This window comes from Adiantum capillus-veneris, chromosome 22 (assembly GCF_014529385.1).
Source record: "Adiantum capillus-veneris isolate H3 chromosome 22, ASM1452938v2, whole genome shotgun sequence".
Taxonomy (NCBI): Eukaryota; Viridiplantae; Streptophyta; class Polypodiopsida; order Polypodiales; family Pteridaceae; genus Adiantum; species Adiantum capillus-veneris.
The window spans coordinates 38,903,778-38,909,401 of record NC_140952.1 but is presented as its reverse complement, the minus strand read 5'-3'; the positions used below and the strand labels follow the sequence as shown (position 1 = coordinate 38,909,401).

General features: G+C 44.2%; 1 pseudogene; it reads right to left on the bottom strand.

Annotated features, from left to right (window-relative positions):
* Positions 1-540: 540 nt before the first annotated feature.
* On the bottom strand, positions 541-1,323 carry LOC147429186 (uncharacterized; annotated as a pseudogene).
* Between the last annotated feature and the right edge of the window lie 4,301 nt (positions 1,324-5,624).

The following is a 5,624-nucleotide window of genomic DNA, read 5'->3' as shown; positions in this document are numbered from 1 at the left end:
AAGCTTAAACAATCCACATGATTCGCTTCATTTACATTATTAGAAAGCGCCACAAGTTCGAATACGATGTCCAAAATTTATCATGCGTTCTGGCTGCGATTTAGCATATTCGAAAACCTAGATAGTATTGCATTTAACCGGTTGACCTGTGCTTTCAAAGCCATTAGTTCTTTGCAGAGCGAGAAAATCTGCTCTTCCTGCTTTGTGACTTGTACATCTGTAACATTGATTGCATACTCCTCAATTGTGTTTCTCGAATTATGTATCGCTTGAGTGACTTCTGACAGTAGTGAACTTGTGTTTCTGGTTTGGTCTCCAAGTAATTCTTTCAAAATTGCAGCCAGAGCATCCTCTATCCTATCAATACGTGCGTCTTCTACCATAGCAAAAGAGTCATCAGGTTGTGTTTCGCTTAGATGAACCATGCGGGTCTCATCCTCTTCATCCATCTCATCACTGCAACAAAAATAAATCACCATGCGCTTATATTCTTTGGTCAGATTGAAAAGTAACAATGCTATCGCCAACAAACGGACCAGACTATGCAATTGTCGTTACATCAACACGGTGTACAAGCGGAATGAAATCATCTCCTATTTCTGGACTTCTTATCGCAGGTTCAACATCAAAATCGTCGACGAGACTTCTCGGTAGACTACAAAAGACGTACACGATGGTCAAAAACCTGACAACAGATACAAGCACAATTAGGCTATCATAAGCATACCTTCATGTCTCTTGCCAACGGGAGTTGAACCACTCGGCACGAGATCGAGTGTTTGGATAGGCATCATCACTAACAAATATATTTAAAATGTCTTCATACGTTGTTGTGGATGGGTATATCATACATCTCCACAATGCTCTGATTTTTGCAAGATGCATTCCACGGCGTTGGTAAGGAGTTATCCAACATGATGATGGGTAGTAATTCCCACTCTTCAACATTACATGTAGTGTAGACAGCAAGTCGTTTCCTGCTAGATGTCGAAGCTTAAATTTCCAATACATTAGCGCTCTATCAAAGATGTTTGCTGGTGTTAGGCAAACCCTATTCTTCAATTGATCCCATATAAGCTATACAATTCTACACCGGCATTCACATCGTCACTAGTTATATTGTGGACAACCTTTTGAAAGTGTGGTTCATCTTGGTCTTTCAGACAATAGCCCACCATGCCTTCAAATGTATGCATCTTGTGCTGCTTTAGGCCACGGCACAAAACCATTGCACCTGCGGGTGCCGATTTAGCCCAACCTAAGTACGCTTTTTATCTTCCTATTGACAGCAATCAATGAAGTTGCCCAAATACGGATAATCATTTGTAGGTGAAGGTGCAGTAGCACTCCTCCTCTCTCCAATGCACATAGTCCTGCTAAAGTTTCTCTTTCAAGAAACAACCGCATGCACCCCAGCAATCCTACATCTATATCACCACCGCCAACAGATATGGTGACACTGACTTCCATTACTCTCGCCTCCAGTTTCTTTAGTTTTGACAAACCGGCATTACAACCCTCAGTATTCATGACAGGTTCCTTCCCTTTGCCCTACGCCTCAGACTTTAGCCTGGCCATTCTCAAGCCACCTCCTATGTGGATACTGTAACGCCCCCATCAAATCCACATCAGCAAACTATACAGAGCATGTAAATGCAGGCTGTGTGTACTACTCTCTGCAAACAAATACTACTCACTGTGTGTACCCAATAGCCTAATATTTTCCCTCATTGCGTAGAGCACCCAAAACAGATAGCATAAGCACTCAAAGAAACACTGCAACCTGCACAGAGGATCTAAATACAGGCTGTGATAGCTCTGTGTAAACAAATACTACTCACTGTGTGTACCCAATAGGCTGATATTTTCCCTCATTGCGTACCACTCACGTGTCATACCATATCCAGCAAACAACGCATGGCGTATGCAGCTAAACACAGAACCAAACAACCACCAGCTGGTGTCGAGACCAGCAAAAGAACACAACAGAGGTCAGCGCATTACCTGTGTGTGTGACGACGACTCGGAGAGAAGTCCAGCGAGGAGCAGCTGTGAGGCACACTGCGAGCACGCTATGAAAGACGCTCCAAAAAAATCCAGCCTACCCGCAACGCGTCGCCCGTGACGAATCAGCCCCGCATGGACGTGTCAGCCCTGCATGGATCAATCGAGGCAGCATCTCGATAGATTATATCTATTCCAGCTGCTTCCCAAAATTGGGGCGCCATACGGGCATAATTTAGGTCCAAGTTCAAATCCATTAATTAATTTGAATGGAAGATTCCCTTTCCCACTTTAGACAAAGTAAATTTTTCACTCCTTGTGCTAGTTCCCGCGCACATCTCCCCTTGCTCTCTCCTATCGGAACTCCCATGAATCCTCCCCTTCTCTCTTCAACTTCAGAGAGCTCATGCCCCTGAGTCTGACTCTGCACCGTTTGTGACCATGAGGATGTGTTAATCCCATGGCCATTGCTGTTGCAGAACTATGATCTCTTCCCTACAATTCCCTCTGCGTTGCACGTACATCACCAGTGGCATCAAGCTCGTCAGCATGTAGAGGCCGGAGACACAATACCACCCCTCAGGCAAACCACTTCCCCTCCCAAGCCTCCGCTGCATCTCTCGAATCTGTCAATGTAAACTCTAATAGTTGTACATCGCATCATGCAACAGATCCCCCCAAGGCACAACTTGCCTATGCGCATCCTGGGTTGTGAAAGAGAGAGGGCAAGAGAGAGAGGGACATTTGATGCCCTACCTGCAAAACACAAAGACACAGAGAGCAAGAGAGAGAAATCGCATTGATCGCAGTCGTTGCCCTGCTTGCAAAACACAAAGAGCTGAGAGAGAGAGAGAGAGAGAGAGAGAGAGAGAGAGAGAGAGAGAGATTCGCTACATCTGACACTCCTCATCTCCGTCTCTTACTTGTGCACAATGCAATTGTACCACTGAGAGCGAGCGAGAGAAGGCGTAAATAGAAAGAAGGAGATAAGACACTTGGAAAGACGGAAGAGAGAGAGAGAGAGAGAGAGAGAGAGAGAGAAAAAAGAAATATTTTGCCCATGCTAACCCGTCACATGCCTTCTTTTTCCACATCCATTCAAAAAAGAATCTCACTAGATTCCTATAAAAAAATACAAAAAAGATTGTAGGGACATAGTGGAATTTTATGGTTCAATAATTTGCACAAGCCAAACTTTTTTTGGACACGCGCGCGCGCACACACACACAAGTGCAAGAAAAAGAAACCCATGACAACATTAGAGTAAACATTGTTGGAAATACAACTACAAAACAAACAAAAATATACGATTTGGAAACACTTCTCGTAGTTTCCTTTTTAGAGAATATAATAGCTCAACAGGTGCCCAAAACGACTTTTTCAGAAACCCATTAATTAGTTTACACAAGCCAAACTTTTTTTGGGTAATCAAATTACACACACACTTTTTTTTAAAAGTAATGTCTCTCTCTCTCTCACACACAGACATAAAAGAAACAGGAACCCACGACAACATGTGAGAAAAATTTGTTGAAAATACAACTACAAAACAAACAAAAATATAAGATTTGAAAACACTTCTCATATAGAACCCCCGCTCTCCTTTCCCCTCCTCTCACTAAGTTTACCTTCCATCCAAACATTTACAAAACATCTTTTGTGATTCCTATAAAAAATAATGAAAAAAACGTTTTGGGGGACCTACTAGTTAAGATTTTTGACAATTGAGATCTGTTCTTTAGTGGTTAGCATGCAAATATCTAGCAAAAAAAAAGAGAAGGCAATTATGTCTAAAATATTAAATAGCTCAAATACAATTTAAAATACAATCAGCTGTTACGGAAAGCTATAAAAGAAATTATTTTTGGAGAGATTTGCTCTGACAATCAGCGTATTTTAGGATTTTTGAAAAATTTGAAGGGGATTTTGGGAATTTACGAGAAAATATTGGGAGAGCAAGGGAGTTTGGATTTTTTATTGCGCACAAGATGTGGATGGGCAAAGGACGGTGGACAGGGGCGATTTGTTGCACACAAAACTGTGTATGGACGCCGGGCGATGCAGGGTTGCAGTGCTTGCAAGTGGCACGGGGACATGCTCTCTCTCTCTCTCTCTCTCTCTCTCTCTCTCTCTCTCTCTCTCTCTCTCTCTGTCGTGTCTGTACGGTGATGTCGATGCATTGCGTGGACGCAGGCAGAGCAGGGAGCAACATCGACGGGAAGGGGAACGAGGCTGGGAAGGGGAGGCAGGGCGTGTGCCCCGTAGGTCGTAGGGTAGTTGGGAGAGTAAAGAAGGTTCGCCTCTGTAGGGTCCAAGCATGTTCGATCTGCGAGTTCAATTTGCTAAGTAACGACGAGACAGTGGAATGATGAAGGCGGAGAAAATACGTTCCTGACTGTTGGGAATGATGAAAGCGGAGACAGAAGGTGGTTGCAACAAGACTAAGGCAGGCATGGAGGACGAGGCGATGGGGAGGATGAGGGGACAACAGGGTTCGGCGAGCTGGTGGAGCAAGGAGCATGTGCATCGGCTCCAATTGATAAAACTGAAGGAGTTCAGCGAATTTTTGTAGGGAATTAATTAATGGATGTGAGAATAGACCCAATATGTCCAGTAGAGCACCTTAGGATGCGATGGGTTGTGGAAAAGCGTGCAAAGTCAAGCGCTGTAAGGACAACCACTTTGCATTGTGAGCTAAAGGTCCCTCCTGTCCGGGGCCAAAGAATAAGAGCCTTGGAGAAACATAAAGGGTTAAAATCGTGCCCCAGTGTCCCCTTGAAAGCAAGTGGAGTTGGTGCATTAGGACGGCTAGATGGAAGGGAAGTTACATATCAAATGCAACTCTCGTTTGAAAATCTGGAAAAAATGGGACAAGCAACATGACTGCTTGTCGTTGAAACCATACTTTTTGGGGACTTACTTGGAGAGAAAATTTGGAATCACCCGACACTTTTTGGGGACTTACTTGGAGAGTAAATTTGAAATCACCCGACACTTTTTGCTTGTCAAGGGTTAAATAGTGAACACTAAGAGTCCGGGAAATGTGGGGGAGAAAATCGTGCTTTTGGCTTAGGTAGGGGACCTAAGGCTGCAAGATAAGATCTCTCAAACAAAGCCCCAAATGTGACCGCTATGTAATGTGCTCCTCTCTTGATCATAGCATGATAGAGTGATCTGCCTCGGAAGACATCAGAGAAGTTATGAGACCCGCAATCTGAGATGGTCCCATTGATGCCCAAATTAGTTACACGATTTTTTATTATTTTTTTTTTTTTTGGGGGGGGGGGGGGGGGGGGGGGGGGGGGGGGGTCCTCACAAGGTGAGGTTGCCCAACTTGGTGGCCTTGCGCCCGCAGTGAATGTTTGTCAAGCCACATCACTGTTGCGTCTTCACATTCCTCGGCGAAGCCATTCCATGCTATTATTGATCATTGTATAGTCCCTTGTGAAATCTCCTTGCAATGGTGGTCATAGGGATACCTGTGGGTATTTGTTGTAGCAGAAAGAGATAAGAGCTTTGACTACTGGATGGGACGGGGATACCCTCTACGAGCAGATGCCTTAGTTGGTGTATGGCAACCCTCTCGATATCAATTGGGGGGGCTCTTTTTCTAGTGGAAA